The sequence below is a fragment of the Puma concolor genome, chromosome D4 (genome assembly GCF_028749965.1).
Source record: "Puma concolor isolate L17-30 chromosome D4, mPumCon1.1.hap2, whole genome shotgun sequence".
Classification (NCBI taxonomy): domain Eukaryota; kingdom Metazoa; phylum Chordata; class Mammalia; order Carnivora; family Felidae; genus Puma; species Puma concolor.
Genome location: NC_141679.1, coordinates 56,116,240 through 56,133,299, shown reverse-complemented (window position 1 = coordinate 56,133,299; position 17,060 = coordinate 56,116,240). Strand labels below are relative to the sequence as shown.

The 17,060-nt window shown below is 45.2% G+C and overlaps 1 long non-coding RNA gene and 1 other non-coding gene across 2 annotated transcripts; both read left to right on the top strand.

Moving 5' to 3' along the window:
- The first annotated feature begins 3,614 nt into the window (after positions 1-3,614).
- LOC147574889 (uncharacterized) lies at positions 3,615-16,975 on the top strand. The gene is made up of 4 exons (XR_015242797.1): positions 3,615-3,932; positions 7,977-8,076; positions 11,349-11,489; positions 16,620-16,975. It is a non-coding gene; the product is annotated as an uncharacterized LOC147574889 (long non-coding RNA).
- Positions 14,895-15,001, top strand: LOC112851691 (U6 spliceosomal RNA). Its single transcript, XR_003222804.2, has one exon. It is a non-coding gene; the product is annotated as a U6 spliceosomal RNA (small nuclear RNA).
- Positions 16,976-17,060: the final 85 nt, after the last annotated feature.

Sequence of the window (17,060 nt, the reverse complement as noted above, 5' to 3'; positions counted from 1 at the left end):
CAGTTTGGGCTTCTCATCTGCACAGAAATCTATCCCAGCAACACACGTAATGTCCCACGGCCTTTTCTTGCTTATGAGACTATGCTCTATATTTCCTTACAGAGAGGAATGGGTAGACATCCGGTTTACCTCATATCCCCAGTACTCTGTGCAGGGCCTGACACAAGTGTGTTGAGTCTATGACTACATCCAGAACTGAATGCAGCTTCAGGACAGCAAGGAGTGCAGTTCCAGGTTCTTTCACCTGGGCTCAAGGGCTTCAGAGTGTTCTGAGAACCAGGCTGGGCTCCAGTTGGCCCAGTGGGTCCAGCCACTGACCACTCTATGCTGTGTTCTTATGGGAACAGAGGTGGCACTCTATTCCAAGGATCACATTGTTCTAGTTCTTGGTCCACCTGTTGGGGCCCCAAAGAACTCAGCATCTCCTCCAAGATCTAGATGTGGTGCTTTATTCCAAAATCTGTCCCAAGTCCTTCCGTAGGACTCACAGATAGCAACTTCACTCCTGCCTTCTCTCTCAGTGTGTGGAATTCTGGCTTGATTATCATCATTGGGATCATAAGAGACCTGGTGATTTCAGGCCATGTGCCATTCAAGAACTTCCATTCACAGACATAGCTCAGAAGTCAAGTCTTCTGAGCTTACCTGTGAAAGAACTTAGGACAAAGTCTCATGAGACCTTCTTCTTGCTTCTTCCCCAGAGCTCTGATGGTCTTTAGAAAGAAGACTATAGGTTCTTATGTCCAGGTGCAATGTCACACCCCCCTCCCCCCAGACCACTGTTAATTCTGATAGGGTCCATGAGTCAGGAGTTGATACCAAGAAGCACTGGCAGGGGAGTCAGGATAAGTGAGGCAAGGGGGGAGGAGAACTAATAGTGCATATTACTGAGGTTATGGTTGTGGGAAACCAGGCCTCAGTCCCAGCAGGGACGGATGGGACACTTTGTGGATCCCATTTCAGTTATCCTCACTGAGGGGTGAGGGAGCTGGGGTATATATGTACCAACTCCCATCAGCCACTGATTGAGAACTGCTGGAGGGAGGTCCTTAACTCCCTGGCTCTAAGCAGCTGCCTCTCTCAGGTCTCAGAGCACACAAAGAAAGCCCCCAGCCAAAGAATTGCAGGTGTTGTGGACGGAAATGCAGGTGTGCACAGGAACAGTGAGTGCCAAGAGATGTGGGTGGAGCACTGACAGAGTACACACTGTATAGTTCCACGTACGTGAAGTTCTACAACAGGCAGGGCTTATTTATAGCGACGGAATCACATCAGTGGCTGCTGGTAAGGTAACGTGTAGGGAGGATTTCCTGGGAAGGGCAGAAGGAACTTTCTGGAGTGATGGAAATATTCTCTATAGCATTTAAAGTGATGATTACACTGATGTACACAATTGTCAAAATTCGTGAGTTAGACACTTAATATCTGTGCATTTTGTAGTATATAAATTCTATCTTTAAAAGACCTCAATTGAGGGGCTCCTGGGTGGCTCAGTCAGTTAAGCGTCCGACTTCGCCTCAGGTCATGATCTCAGAGTTCGTGAATTCGAGCCCCACGTTGGGCTCTGGGCTGACAGCTGAGAGCCTGGAAACTGCTTCGGATTCTGAGTCTCCCTCTCTCTCTGCCCCTCCCCCCACCTCTCAAAAATAAATAAACAACAAAAAACAAAACAAAACCTTAACTGAAACAGACCCATAAGTACAGAGAACAAACTGATGGCTACCAGAAGGAAGAGGTGTGAGGGGATGGACAAAATGGATGAAGCAGAGTGGGAGATACAGGCTCTCAGTTCTGGAATGAATAAATCACGTGGGCAAAAGGTATAGCATAGAGGGGCACCTGGCTGGCTCAGTTGGTGGAGTGTAGAACTCTTGATCTCAGGGCTGTGAGTTCGAGCCCCATGTGGGGTGTGGAAATTACTTAAAAATCAAAAATCTTGGGGCGCCTGTGTGGCTCAGGTAGGTTGAGCATCCAACCCTTGATTTCAGCTCAATGTCATGGTCTTGCAATTTGTGAGATCAAGCCCTGCATCCGGCTCTGTGCTGACAGCATGGGGCCTGCTTGGGATTCTGTATCCTTCTCTCTCTGCCCCTACTCCGACCGTTCTTTCTCTCTCTCTCTCTCTCAAATAAATAAATAAACATTAAAAAATATTTTAAAAATAAAAAACCTTTAACTACAACAAAACTAAATAAAGGTATATCATAGGGAATATAGTCTATCATATTGTAATAGCACAGGGTGACAGATGGTGACTACACTTGTGAGCATAGTGTAATGTACAGAGTTTTGGAATCACTATGTTGCACACCTGAAAATAATGTAACACTGTGTCAACTATACTTCAATAAAATAAAAAAAAATAAAGCTACGTTGTGACAGTACTACACACTCACTAAGATGGCTAAAACATAAAAAAACAGGCAGCATCAAGTATTGGCAAAGATTTGGAGCAAGTGGAATTCTTTAAAAACAAAACAAAACAAAACAACACCCCAAAGAAATCAACCGGAATTATGCCTCAATTTTTAACCACTACCACCAGGTGGCAGTGGTGCCCGATTCCTAAGCACTCAGCTGTAAAGTTTGTGTGACGACTAAGATTTGTGAATCATTCTATTTGTGAATGTTCTTGAAAGCATTGTTTTGTGGGCATGTATTTTTAATTTCAATCAATAGTATCGCGCTGGAGGTCTTTGTGTTCCTTACTCCCCCGCCCCCAACGTTCAGCACCATGTTTTAAGGATCTATTTACATTGTTGTGTGTATAGCTGGTTCGTTGCGCCTCACTGCACCCAGCACTCTAACCATCACAAACAACTTTGTGATACAATACCCTCTTACATGTCTCTTCACGCACCTGTGCAAGAATTTCTATAATTGCATAGACATGAGTCGGATCCTTCTCATCTCTACTCATAATATTTATTTATTTGTATCTTTTTATCTCCTACTTAGGAAATTCCCCCAAAATTCTTTGTGTTAAAGCAGCTTAATCTGAGCAACATCCTAAACTTTTAAATTAGGGAACATATTTGCTGTGAGGCATTTTATTTCTGTAGCTCCTTGCAAAACATGTCCCCTTGTTTGTGATGTGATTTAAGCTTACAAAATACTATTGTTGACTAAGATTTGGACCATCACATTGATGATCATGGATTTTCTTCTACTAAATAGACTTTCCCCAATTCTTTATGGTAAAAGAGTTGAATTTAAGCAACATCTTAAATTAAAAAAAATTTTTTTTAATGTTTATTTATTTTTGACAGAGAGAGAGAGAGAGAGACAGAGTATGAGCGGAGTAGGGGCAGAGAGAGAGGGAGACACAGAATCGGAAGCAGGCTCCAGGCTCTGAGCTGTCAGCACACAGCCCCATGCGGGGCTCAAACTCACAGACTGTGAGATCATGACCTGAGCCGAAGTTGGACGCTCAACCGACTGAACCATCCAGGCGCTCCACAACATCCTAAATTTTAAATTAAAGGTGACATTTCAGAATAACATTTAAGGCAAGTTTTCTCAACAGTGGCACTATTTTGGCCTTCTAATTCTTTTTTTCTTTAATGTTTATTGATTTATTTTGAAAGAGAGAGAGCATGCTAGTGGGGGAGGAGCAGAGAGAGAGGGAGAGAGAGAATCCCAAGCAGGCTCCATGCCCAGCACAGAGCCCGCTAAGGGGCTTGATTCCACAATCCTGAAATCATGGCCTGAGCCAAAATCAAGAGTTGGATGCTCAACTGACTGAGCAACAGAGGCGCCCCTTGAGCTTCTAATTCTTTGTTATAGGGGCTGTCCTGTGCCAAGGAGGATGTTTAGCACCATCCCTGGTTGCTACCCACTAGATGCCAGTAGCACTTCTCCCCAGTTCTAACAACCAAAAGTGTCTGCAGACACTGGCAAATGTCCATCTAGTTGAGAACCACTGCTTTAAGGTAAGTGAACTCTGGGATTCACATGAGGCCTTTTTCTAGGTTCTTCCTTTCTTTTCTTCAGTTCATTTCAGCCCTAATCTCAGGGACAGACTTGCTGTATGTGATCCCCCCCCCTTTTTTTTTTACATTCACTAATTTTTGAGAGACAGAGAGAGACAGAGCACGAGTGAGGGAGGGGCAGAGATAGAAGGAGACACAGAATCTGAAGCAGGCTCCAGACTCCGAGCTGTCAGCACAGAGCCCGATGCAGGGCTTGAACTCACAAACCGTGAGATCATGACCTGAGCCGAAGTCAGACGCTTAACCAACTGAGCCACCCAGGCACCCTTTATGTGATCCCTTTTAAACTCCCCCCACCCCTTGCTTTCTGGCTGCACTAAACCTCTTCCTGGAGATACTTACTGGAGCCCTTAGCCTCTTAGGGGACTGAGCTCCAAGCAGTCCTCTGAGTTCTCTTTTCTCTAGGTTTTCTGGCCTCCCCCTCAGCCGCTACAATGCATCAGAGCAGGAAGAGGAGGACCCCTCCCTGGGTTATCCAGAAGAGGAAGGAGAGCCCCACAGTGGCTTATAAGACCTTAAAAGACTGATGACTCAGTCTGAAAGGGGGACAGATAAGGTAGTCTCTCTTTTCAGCTCTCATATCCTCTTCTCATAAGGAGTTATTCTCTCTCTAGATCTCTTATGTAACTTAATTTTAATCTACAATCCTTGGGTGAAAACGCAGTGACAACTGTCTGCTACATTCCTCAGCACACCAGCTCTGCAAGATGCTTCTGAGAAAATTTCCTGTGGTCAAGTAAGGGAGGGTAATGCTGCCTCCTGGATCCCTCTCTTAGATACTGGCAACGACCATTTGTTTATTAAAGGCTTTGAGAAGCTTTTCAGATGACTGTTTTTATTTTATTTTATTTTTTTAAATTTTTTTCAACGTTTATTTATTTGTGGGACAGAGAGAGACAGAGCATGAACGGGGGAGGGGCAGAGAGAGAGGGAGACACAGAATCGGAAACAGGCTCCAGGCTCTGAGCCATCAGCCCAGAGCCCGACGCGGGGCTCGAACTCACGGACCGTGAGATCGTGACCTGGCTGAAGTCGGACACTTAACCGACTGCGCCACCCAGGCGCCCCCAGATGACTGTTTTTAATCCAGCATTTCCCAGATTGACTACAGAACCTTCCCACTCTCCCTCATCATTTAATAAATATCTATTAACACTCCTCAGAACTAGTGTTCCAAGGAACACAGTTTGGGAAATGTTGTCCTAGCTATTAACAACCTACATCTTTTATAAGTTGCCTTCAAAAGCCATTAATGTGTTCATTCATTTATTGAAAACTGTTGGGTATCCACTATGCGAGGTGTTAGGGCTGCAAAGATTACTTGTGCTAGCAATCACCAGGCTAGCAAGGGGACAGATGAGTCAGTCAGAAGATATGTCGGGGTGCCTGGGTGACTCAGTTGGTTGAATGACCGATTTCATGGTTCGTGAGTTCTAATCAGCTCACTGCTGTCTGCATGGAGCCCGCTTCGGATCATCTGTCTCCCTCTTTCTCTGCCCCTCCCCTGCTCATGCTCTCTCTCTCAAAAATAAATAAATGTTAAAAAAAAAAAAAAGGGGGGGGGGCGCCTGGGTGGCTCAGTCGGTTGGGCGTCCGACTTCAGCTCAGGTCATGATCTCGCGGTCTGTGAGTTCGAGCCCTGCATCGGGCTCTGGGCTGACAGCTCAGAGCCTGGAGCCTGTTTCGGATTCTGTGTCTCCCTCTCTCTCTGACCCTCCCCTGCTCATGCTGTGTCTCTCTCTGTCTCAAAAATAAATAAATGTTAAAAAAAAAATTAAAAAAAAAAAGAAAAGATATGTTAAGGTTTGAGTCAGATGTTGGGGAGAAGATGAAACCCAGTGATTAATTCTGACACTGGAGTTCCGATAATCTTCACAGAACAAATAATACCTTACTAAGCCTAGAATACAAGACTGGGTCCCTTACATCCTCACAATGTTAGGAGCTGGTTAGAAAGACAGAATCTTAGGCTGCACCTTAGAGTTACCAAGTCAGAACTTGGGCTTTACCAAGACCCCCAGGTACTTTACTTTTATACTTTACTGTTTGAGAAGCACGGCCTTAAAATGAGCACATGTTCTGATAAGAATGCAAACAGAACCCAAATGTATTATACTGAGTGATCTCTTGGCCAAAGGCTGACATAGCAGTCTCCAGGCCAGGCCAGACAGACGGACTAGGAAGGGAAGACTGGTACATCCAACAACTGTCCTCTCTTCTCTCCTTGTCCTCACCTAGCAATGACTGATTCAGTAGGTTAAGCTGCAGTTATGTACGTCATCAGGGAGCAAGAACAGATAATGAGGCCGTGCCTGTGGTCCTTCCTGCTTAGATGTCTCCCACGGCTGGGTAGACTTAATGGCTACGGTTGGAAAGAAGGGAATGAGCAGGGTTCAGAGGGGGAAGGGGCATTTCCCAGAGACACCATCTCTGCTCTGGACTAGGCAATTAGCCAGCTGCACAACCCAGTCCTCAGGGCTCTGTATGGAGAACTTTTAGCTTCTTCCTCTTGATCCCCAACACTGGTAGATGGAGGAGGTACAGTGAGGATTTATGGCAGCCTGACCCATCAGGAAGCAAAGATGTTCCGAGTGAGTGCACCAGGAAGCTGAACAAGTCCAGTTTTAGGTTCTCATCCACCCTCCACTCCCCGGCTTTTTTAAAAGTTTATTTTTATTTATTTTGAGAGAGCTATATAGAGAGAGCAAGTGGGGGAGGGACAGAGAGAGGGAGACAGAATATCAAGCAGTCTCATGCACTGTCAGCACAGAGCCCACTGTGGGGCTCGAACTCACAAACCGTGAGATTATGACCTGAGCCGAAATTAAGTCAGATGTTTAACCAACTGAGCCACCCAGGCGTGCACACCCCTCCCCTCCCCCCTTTTTTCTTTTGATTCTCTTCTCCTCTTAACAGGTCGTGCCCTTGTCTGGGCCTGGTCCTGGGCACTGGCAGCATGAGATCTGCAGGCAGAGTAGGGTGAGGACCTTGCGGAATGCTCTCTCCACTGGCTTGGCTTCTGATGGGGGGACCGTGGCTAGCCTGGGTGGGAGGTCACCAAGAGGAGGGAAACTGAAAACCACAACCTCAGTAACCACCATGAAGGGTGGCGGACCATGCCATCTCAGAAGATGCCACTTCTGTGTATTGATTATGTTGAGTGTAGGCCCTTGAAAAGCAACCGATGCAGAGAAAGGTTTTCTCTAAGTTCTTCTTACCTGCCTAAAGATAGATTCTCCCGGGGCACCTGGGTAGCTGAGCCAGCTAAGCATCTGACTCTTGATTTCAGCTCAGGTCATGATCTCACAATTTGTGACTTCAAGCCCCACATCGGGCTCTGTGCTGACAGTGCAGAGCTTGTTTGGGATTCTTTTTCTCCTTCTCTCTGCCCCTCCCCTGCTCGTGCTCTCTCTCTCTCTATCTCAAAAATAAATAAACTTAAAAAAATAACAATAAATAAAGATAGATCCTTCAAAAGGAGCTCATTTATCATAGATCCCCTCCCTAAAGGTGTCATCAACCGGGGAAAATTGTCTCGTTACAGGAAAGGAGGCCAGAAGTCAATACCACACCCAGAAGACAAACTTTGTCTCAAATTATTATACCTGCCATCTATTCTGAAGGCCCACTAATCTTTCCTAAAAATCATTTTATCTTCTCTAAGAGGCCTGTATCCCCACTTCCCTTTCCCTATTCAGTTGGTATTTCACTCTGAATTCTAAACCACCTCAGGGACCTCCTCTTCTCCTGAGTATCTCCCATGTATACATGAAGTATACATGTTAATAAACTTGTGTTTTTTTTTTCCTCGTTAATCTGTCTTTTATTACAAGGGTCTCAGCTAAGAACTCAGAAGGGTAGAGAGAACATTATTTCTCCTCCCCTACAACAACAAAACAAAACAAAATATTGAAATACCAACACAGGCTTTCAGCATACTTCTCTGCCCCTGACTCCAGGTCTAATGTGTGGCGCATCCTCCAGCAGGGGGCGCCTGTCTGCTGCCTCCAAAGGGCCAGCACAGAGCAGCCAATGCCTGGCTCCACCAAGATGAACTCTTACGATTCTACCTAGACACTCAAAGGTAAGTCAGCAGGAATCTGATAGACATGGGATTTCAAGTAGAAAGAAAGGCCCACGCGAAGGCCTAAAGGCAGGCCCACATTCACTTAAGTGGGAAAAGGGACATCAACTTACACGTCTCTGTTCAGTCCTGAGTAAGCTGGACTTATGTTTTCCATACTCCAAAGACACCATTCATACCCTGTGCATGTCACTGGTGGCAGAGTCCCATGTTTGTTCCTCAAGGACAGGGCTAGTTCTGATTCAGCTTGTTTCTCAGCAGCCCACTACAGGTGGCCCAACCTAACCCTGACTGGAAGAGTAAGAACTCCCCACATTTCCATGGCAGGTGCTTAGGACAATGGGATCCATGGTAGCAACCTCATTCCTACAGGTTGACCTCATCAGAAGGGTCCCTGTCTCACCACCTCCTACTCTTTTCTGAAGAAAGAGTTAACTCAGAGAGTTGTTTGCTGAGGTTCCTGGCACTAATCAGGCCAATGCATATCTGGAGGCAAATTCCTTGGCTGGGACTTGCCAGGGTCAGTCTGATTTGTTTCTGATAGTGTGAGCAGAACATGATGTATGTGTTCTCTTAAAAAAAAAAACAAAACTCTAGCTACAAGAGTAATTTGTACTCATTGCAGAAAAATTGAAAAATAAAGAAAAATATAAAGGAAAAAAGAAATACCACCTCCAATCCCACTACCTAAAGGCAACCTGTTTGTACATTTTGGTGAATTCCTTACAAGTTTTTTTTTTCTATGCATATATGTGTATGTATTTAACATAGTTGAGATCAAAATAACTAATTTTCATGCTTTACTTTTTCACTTGGTAGTACATTGTAAGCTCTTATTAAAATTTGCTGTAATCACCATTAATATTCCATCTATCCTTCTATCATTTAATTAACCATGTCCCTATAGTGGTGACAGATTTATATCACACTTCAACTGTGAATGTGCAGAAAAACTGTGATTTCTGGATTCTTTAGCTAAGCTAGCCTCCTGTACAACTTCCCACCCACTTATAATAGGGAAAATGAACCATGGGTCTAACTACAGAATAATCTAAGAAATAGTTTAAAAAGCATTTATGGCTTTTATCTTACTACATGATCCCCTTTTGCATGTCAGAAACCTCAGTCTTTCTCTTTGCAAGCTTTCTGTAACAAATTCTAATCCCTGCTTTCCCCTCCTTCTCATGGATGCTGAGCCCCCCAAGGTCTCAGCAGAAAGCAGATGGTTTACTCCATGTGTCACTGAGGAGTTTAATGAAGGGACTATTTACAAAGGTGCCAGCAGGGCTACCGTGACAAGTAAATGACAAAATACTCAGGACTAGAGATGTGGGAGGGCATTGCCTATTGCCACCCCTAGTCCTGAAGGAGCAACAGCCAAAACTGTACCCATGAGGGAGAGACAGTCCAACAGGAATTTAGGTGGAGGAACGCAGCTATTGCCTCCCTGTGGTCTGGTTGAGAGGGAACCAGGGGAGCAATCACTCTGACATGTCTCTACCTGCACTCAGATCTCTTCCCAGTGCCTCCTGTTAGCTGAACTATAAGCTGAACCCTTTGGAGGGTGCTGGCCACCCTAAACTGCTGGAGCTGGATGCTAAAGAAACCATCTGTCCCGCAGGAACTTGATGCTAGAGAAGTCACTTGCATTGCAGGAGCTGGGTACTGGAGAAGTTGTCCATGTTGTAGGAGTCAGGTGCCACATGCCCCTGGGGGGGGGGGGGGCAGGGGGCGGTGTTGCAGAACAGAACACACCCAAATCAGGAAAAGAAAATTCCTCCCACAATGTCTCTCCCATCCCCTCTACTGACAAAGCTTTACATCAGTCACCTAGCAAAGAAAACATTTTGAGATGGTGTACTGTATTTTTTCAGGGCAGACAATGAAGACTGAATTTGGATCTGAGAGGCAACAGATTGATAATTAGCACAATCACAAGTCTGTATGCCCAGAGAAGGGACTTTGATTGGTTGAGCTGGTGCCACCCTGGATTTATCAGTCACCTGTGCTAAGAATGGAACCACATTACTATAAAGAGAAGCAGTGAGCATTAAAAGGCAGGTGCCGGAAAGCAAACTGGTCACCAAGCAGCCTCTGCTCTCCCAGGAAGAGAGCACTAAAGAAAGAGTCACTAGAGAAATTGTCTGTCCTATATATCAGGGACATTTCATCAAGCCTCACCATTACTTGGAAAATACTCCTCAGAACTACACATTTTCTTTTATTCAAACATGCAGCTCACCAAGAAATCTGATTTTTCTTACCATTTACCCCAATATCAGGTGAGGGACAGATTTTTGGGCAGTGGATATACATATTCTGCTGTTTGGAAAGGCATGTCATCTACTGTGATCTAATAGATTGACCTTTGATGGCTATCGAAGCCTTGAGTGGTATCAGTGAAAATTTGTCACCAAGACTCTGTTCTTAGCTGGTGCACTAAGAAAAGCCAGTTTCTGATCTTGAGAAGCTGAGAACCAGGTTTTGGACTTCAGAGACTCAACCAGGGTGTTCTCCTAAAGGACCTGCAGCTTGCACCCCAGACAATTATTTCTGCCAGCACATCCCCCAAGGAAGAACTCTGCAGAACACATAATTAGGCATGGATAAATAATATTCTATAAATGTCTAACCAACAACCATTCTATAGTTGCTGGACTTACAGGCATTTTTCAGTCTTTCACTGTTAAATATAACACAAAGATGAATGTCTTTGTGATTAGTATCTGTGATTTGTGTTCTTTTTTGCTGCTGTTTTGTTTTTACATTTCAAATGGTTCCATTAGGCTAGATGATCAGAATTGGAGATAAATTGATGTTAATTCACATTCTCCTTTTTGGGGGAGGGGAAGCATTTTATTTGCACTTGAGAACTACTGCCCTATGATTTCAGAAATGTACCAATTACAGTTCCACTTGGGACCATTTCAGGACATCCTGACTCACACAGAACATTATGGTTTGAAATGTGTGTGTGTGTGTGTGTGTGTGTGTGTGTGTGTGTGTGTGCGCGCGCGCATGCACGTATACATATGAAATCTTGCTTTCTCTACATTTCTTTAGTTAATAGTGATGTTAGCTATTCATGTGCACAAAAGGTATTTAGTCCTCTTGCCCTCTTCTGAGAGTCATCTGTTGAGATCCTTCACAATAGAGATGAATTGTGTTTCAATCTCTGGGGAATTTCATGTCCCAGATTCTTCATTCTGTCCTCTTTTGAATGGAAGGGAGTGCTTCTCCTACCTCTAACTCCTTTGGAAATTCCCTTCTAGATTCAAATGTCTTTGGTGTAGGATTGGGCTTGAGTGGCCAAGAGCTTCGATGAGAATGGAAACAAGTGTATGGAAGTCTGAAGCCTGCAAAGCAGATGGAGTTTCAATCCTGGGTGGAGAGTCTTCAAAGGGAAAGAACTGGTCTGTATATAGTTTTCTTTTCACTCCCCATTTTTAAATACCCCAGAGTGACCCTGGGTCTTTTTCTTCTCCTTATTTGACTCAAATTGAGTCTTTAAATGAACTATGCTCCTCTTAGCAGCCTAAGACATATCTAGAGGAAATATGTCTTTGAAAGTGCTATTTTGAAGTCATGTGATAAATTATCAGAGCCAGAATCTCCTTACCCCCGTCTGAGCTCTATGCCTTCTTTGGCTCCGTAAGAGAAAAACTTTCTTTTTTTTCCCTCTCCTTCTCCTTTTGGCTTCTAAAACTGACACAGAGAACATGGCTTGCCCTGAGAAACTGCATGCAGGTGGTGAGCAGATGGCAAGTGTTAGGCAGTTGTGTGTGTTGAAGTCAGTGGGGCATGTGTGGGAATGCAAGAGGTGACAGTAACTCCTTCTTGTGGGGAGTGGGGCTTAACAATGGTAATCAAGGGAGCTTTGGGGAAGAGGGGCCATTGGTGGTCACTTAAATGATAGACAGAGTTTGGAAAAACAGCAAGGGAATCAGCTAAATTTCTGTTAGTTTCCACTCCTGTCTTACTGATACCACCAGGAATTCTGGTGCTCCATGTTGCTGCCAGAGACAGTCACCCATTCATTTATCATCCATCCATCCATCCATGTATGCATATATACATACATCTGACATTTTATTCATCCATTTATTCATCCTTCCAGTGATCCTTCCACCTTTCCATCCATTTTTCCACTATTTACCAAGGCTCTATTCTCTGTTGCATGCTGAAGGCCCAAATATTAATAACACAAGATTCTAGCTTTCAAGGTGCACACAGTCTAGCGGTTAGCTGAACAATTTACGAATAGATAACCATACAGAGCAGTAAGTGTATCCTGTAGGAGTTGGTCTAAAGGATGCCTGTATAAATGTCTCTGTCACCCAAAAGGCCTTACCTGACCACCCAGTCTGAAACAGGTTCTTGTTATTATTATTTTTTAGTATATGTGCTGCCAAAGCGAGCACTACTATTATTATTTTTTATAATATTCTTTTTCTTTTCTTTTGGAGCATTTATCACAACTTGTTAGTGTATAGTTAACAGTATGCTTATTTGCTTAATATCAGAAGCTCCATGGGGGTAGGTTCTACCTCTGCTTTGGTTATTATTGACTATGCAACAAGTGGTCTATGTATGGCATACAGCAAGCCTGCGGTAGACATTCACTGAATGAATTAATAAATAAGTGCTGATCATGCCCACGAAGCATCATTTCTTGTACCAAACCAGTGGTTATCAAAGTATGATCCTTGGACCAGCAGCATCACTTACTGGAAATGAAAATTCTTAAAAAAAATTTTTTAATGTTTATTTATTCTTGAGAGAGAGAGAGAGACAGAGCACAAGTTGGGGAGGGGCAGAGAGAGAGGGAGACACAGAATCTGAAGCAGGCTCCAGGCTCTGAGCTGTCAGCACAGAGCCCGATGTGGGGCTCGAACCCAGAAACTGTGAGATCGTGACCTGAGCCAAAGTTGGTCACTTAGCAGATTGAGCCACTCAGGTACCCCTGGAAATGAAAATTCTTGACCCCACCTGTTGGTTCATAAACTGGCCCCATACACAGGGGGCAGAGAGGCCAAAGAAACAAGCAGATCACTCCAGATTGTTTGGAGGCAGGTTTAATAAGCAAGGGAACTTACTTAGGAGTCTTGGCTTTTAGGGCCACAAGAGAAATACATATCTGCACCCACCCGCCTAATCTTAAAAGTTCATACAGGGGCGCCTGGGTGGCGCAGTCGGTTAAGCGTCCGACTTCAGCCAGGTCACGATCTCGCGGTCCGGGAGTTCGAGCCCCGCGTCAGGCTCTGGGCTGATGGCTCAGAGCCTGGAGCCTGTTTCCGATTCTGTGTCTCCCTCTCTCTCTGCCCCTCCCCCGTTCATGCTCTGTCTCTCTCTGTCCCAAAAATAAATAAAAACGTTGAAAAAAAATTAAAAAAAAAAAAGTTCATACAGAGGCATAACCTGGGTTCAGCCTTGTCTTCAGTCCAGGTGATCTCAACACCTTACTCTTTCAAAACTTCATCCTTGGAACAGCTCCCGCTGTGGGAACAGTAGGCAGAGCATACATTCCAAGGACAGGGGAGGGGGTGATGAGCCTCCTGCTGCCCAGGACCTCCTTGAGGGTCAACCAGCAGTCATGTCTTCTCAATTACCTCCTCCCACATCACCCCAGACCAGAATTAGAATCAGAAACTCTGCAATCAGCAATCCACATTTTAAAAATCTTCGTGGGTGATTTTGATGAACACTAAAGCTTATGAACATTGTACTAAATTAATAAATGACAATTCTAGTCTACTTTAGACATCTATAGATTTCAGTGCAGACCAGAGTAATTGTGTCTGGATTGGAGAATACTTCATGGAGAAAGTGATGTTTTCAAGCAAGCCTTGAGCTAGATGAGCCAGGAAAAGGCAATTCAGGTGGATTAGCCTGGTGTATAACCAAAGGCGTGGATTAGCCCTTATAGGCCTTTGAAGAGACCTATAAGTAGTTCTGCATGGCTGGGGATAGCATGAAATGAGGATGGCGATGTAGGCAGGGGTCTTGAAAGCCCAGTTTGGAGCGAGGAGGTAACACATTCCCCATCTCCCTCCCCTTCTACAGCTGTCAAGACTGGCCTGAGTCAGACTTCCCTGAACTCACTTCCCACCTCTTCCCGCCTTTCTCTTCCTTCCCTCCTTCCCCTCCTCCCTCTGCTCTCAACTCCTCCCTTCCCCTGGGGGTGAGACCGCCTGGCTCCGGGGCCAACTCCACCCCTCCCCTACCTGGCCAGCCCACTGACGTAAGCTTGGCCAGGCGGGGCGTGTCTGGTTTGCAGCTTTGGAGCCTGGCCTAGCTGCCTCCCTCACCGCTCCTGGCTTTGTGGGAAAGCCTGGGATGCTGGTGTGCTCTAGGAGCTTATCTGGGGGTTCCAGGGCTCAAGAGAGTCTCTTCCTCTGGAGACATCTTGCTCTGGGGGAGGGAACAGTGGTGTCAGAGCCGGGGCTTCTCGGGACCCAGCCTTGCGTCATACCACCTCCAGGGGAACTGGCTCTAGGCCCTCTCCTCCCCTAGTGACTCACAGCAGGCCTGGTCTCCAGGGTCCTCAATCCAATTGTGCTTGGAAGTGATGAAGTGTGATAACAGCCCTAATGACAATAGGTCCTATGTATCCAGCTCTTAGTGTGTTGGCACTATGAGTCACCTACACCTTGTAACTCTCAACTTTATGCAACCCAATAATATTTTTCAATGCCATTTTTAGCATTCATAGATAATATAACCAACCTTCATCACAGTTTCATAATATTAAACTAAAAAATGCCTCATAATTTAAAGGCGGAAATAAAAGGTGTTTAGAATACAAGAATATATATTTTTTGCTTGCTTGGGCAGCACATATACTAAAATTGGAACAATACAGAGAAGATTAGCATGGCCCCTGTGCAAGAACAACATGCAAATTTGTGATGATAGCACGTAGCCTGCTTAGGGTTCCCTCTCTCCCTCTCTCTGTCTCTCTGTCTCTCTCTCTCTCTCTCTCTCGGCCTTCTCCTTCTCAAAATAAATAAACTTTTGGAGCTCCTGGGTGGCTCAGTCAGTTAAGCGTCTGACTCTTGATTTCAGCTCAGGTCATGATCTCACCGTGTGTGAGTTCCAGCCCTATGTCAGGATCTGCACTGACAGTGCACAGCCTGCTTGGGATTCTCTCTCTTTCTCTGCCTCTCTCTCTCTCTCTTTGCCCCTCCCTCCCTGCCCCTCTCTCCCAAAATAAAGAAATAAACATTATATGGGGTGCCTGGGTGGCTCAGTCGGTTAAGCGTCTGACTTCAGCTCAGGTCATGATCTCGCCGTCCTTGAGTTCAGGCCCCGAGTCAGGCTCTGTGCTGACAGCTCAGAGCCTGGAGCCTGTTTCAGATTCTGTGTCTCCCTCTCTCTCTGCCCCTCCCCCACTCACGCTCTGTCTGTCTCTGAAAAATGAATAAACCTTTAAAAATTTTTTTAAAAATAAAAAAAGAAATAAACATTATAAATAAATAAACAGACTTAAAAAAAGATTTGTGAGGGGCACCTGGGTGGCTTAGTCAGTTAAGTATCTGACTTTGACTCATGTCATGATCTCTCAGTTCGCGAGGGCGAGCCCCACATTGGGCTTGCTGCTGTCAGCACAGAACCGGCTTCAGATCCTCTGTTCTCCTCTCTCTCTGCTCCTCTTCCACTTGTGCTCTCTCTCTCAAAAATAAATAAACATTAAAAATAGTTTGTGAAATGTTCAATATGGAAATGCTTGGACAGACCCCGCTGGCAGATACAATGAAGGACCTATCCCCTGTAAATGGGCAACAACTACAAACACAGGCTGTTACACCTATGTTACATTATTGGCTCCAACAGCAACCACTAGCACTGTTGCCATTCAATCATGATTTCTGCAATGGTGAACTTCTCTGCTAAAGTTCCAAATAAAACAGAATCCAATCTTCCCTTGATTGACACAGTGCTCCCCTGTCTTTTGTTTGCCCCTCCAGATCCATTCTCCCCCACTTCTCTATCCTGCTGTTGGCCCTGGGACACAACCGCCACACTCTTGGCCTCTGATTTCCTGTTGGGTTTGGCCAATGAAAGACAGGAGATGGAATGAGGGAGGGGAAGGAGATTGGGGTTTTTATTTTTCTGCCTACCTCCTATCTATACCTCCATCTTAAAGTCACTGCTGTTCTCAGGATGGCTACAAAGGGTTGAATGAGGGCCCCCAAAAGCTGTCTGTGGGGCAACCTGATATGGTGGAGGCCAGCAGCACAGGCGGTGAAAGAATTCACCCAAGGCAGAACAAAGGAGAAAGAAGTCTATTGAATAAGTTGCAAGGGAAGCAGCAGGCAGGACAGCAAGGAGGCTGTGGTACGGGGCTGTAGTTAAGGGGGAAGGTGAGGAGGTTTGCAAACATACAGAATTGTCCCCTTTTGATACTTGTGCCTGTGTGTAAGTAGCCCATTGGTCAGCTAGGGCCCCTGGATGTTTTGAAGTGGGTTGCCTACTGGGCCTGTTTGCTTTCAGCCCGGTGGTCACTGTGGGCCCTTTTACCTTACCTTTTTCCATTGCTCAAGCCTGTTGCCTAAAAGTGGCCTCGCCAATGTCCACGTTCTAACTTCTGGAACCTGTGCAGGTAACCTTATTTGGAGAAAGGATCTGTGCAGATGTAATTAAGACTCTTGAGATGTGATTGCCCTAGATCATCTGGATGGACCCTAAATTCAAAGACAAGTGTCTTCAGAAGACACAGAAGAGAAGACACAGAGAAGAGATGGCCATGTAAAGATGGAAGCAGAGACCGAAGTGATGCAGACAACCAAGGAACACTGGGGGCCCCCAGAAGCTGGAAGAGGCCAGGAAGGATTCTCCCATGGGGTCTTCGGAGGCACTGTGGCCTTGATGGTGCCTTGATTTCAGACTTTTGACCTTGAGAATGATGAGAATAAATTTTTGTTGCTTTGAGCCACCAAGGTTGTGGTGATTTGTTGTGGCAGCCTGGGAATCTAATACTGTCA